Source organism: Capsicum annuum, chromosome 3 (assembly GCF_002878395.1).
Source record: "Capsicum annuum cultivar UCD-10X-F1 chromosome 3, UCD10Xv1.1, whole genome shotgun sequence".
NCBI classification, from domain to species: Eukaryota; Viridiplantae; Streptophyta; class Magnoliopsida; order Solanales; family Solanaceae; genus Capsicum; species Capsicum annuum.
Window position 1 is genome coordinate 52673735 of NC_061113.1, and position 646 is coordinate 52674380.

Consider the following 646-nt stretch of genomic DNA (forward strand, 5'->3'; position numbering starts at 1 on the left):
CACGTATTAATCTCATCATTTTTCTTATAAGAAACTGGTAAACAAAGAAGAGAGACGTTGGTCATTAATTATTTGCCCAAAATGGTGAATCATGGACTGAGAGAGATGAAGATCATCTGTTATTTTAGCCATAAATGGTTGTACAATGAGGGAAAAAATGGTAAAAGAAGGGGACGGTTGAAGCTGTTGTTGACACGTTATTTGTTGAACGCTGTTATGTTGTTATCGGGTTGAAATTGCTGGTTTGTTGATTGTCGTCGTTTGGTCATTGTTAACGTTGATACTTTTATGGGGTTTGCTGTTAAATGTTATTTGCTCTGTTGTTATCGTTGGTGTGTAAAAAGAAAGGGGAAAGAGAGTATAGATGTGGGCCGGGTCAGGGGTGTATTGGGCCTGTTAGGGGAGGCTGGTTCAGTTTGGTTTAAGGAATTGGGGAGTTGGGCCTAGTATAGGGCAAATCTGGGTTCATAGGGTGGTGTAATTGTTGTTGGGCTTGGGCACAGAAGAGGGGCAATAAGGTTGGAATTAGGCTATTTATTAAATAGCCAAACTGTTAGGGTTTTAATCAATTTATGTTTAAATCTTAACCTAATTAAAAATTAATTGGTCAATTGCACTGCAATTATGATCAAGTTGATTTCAATTA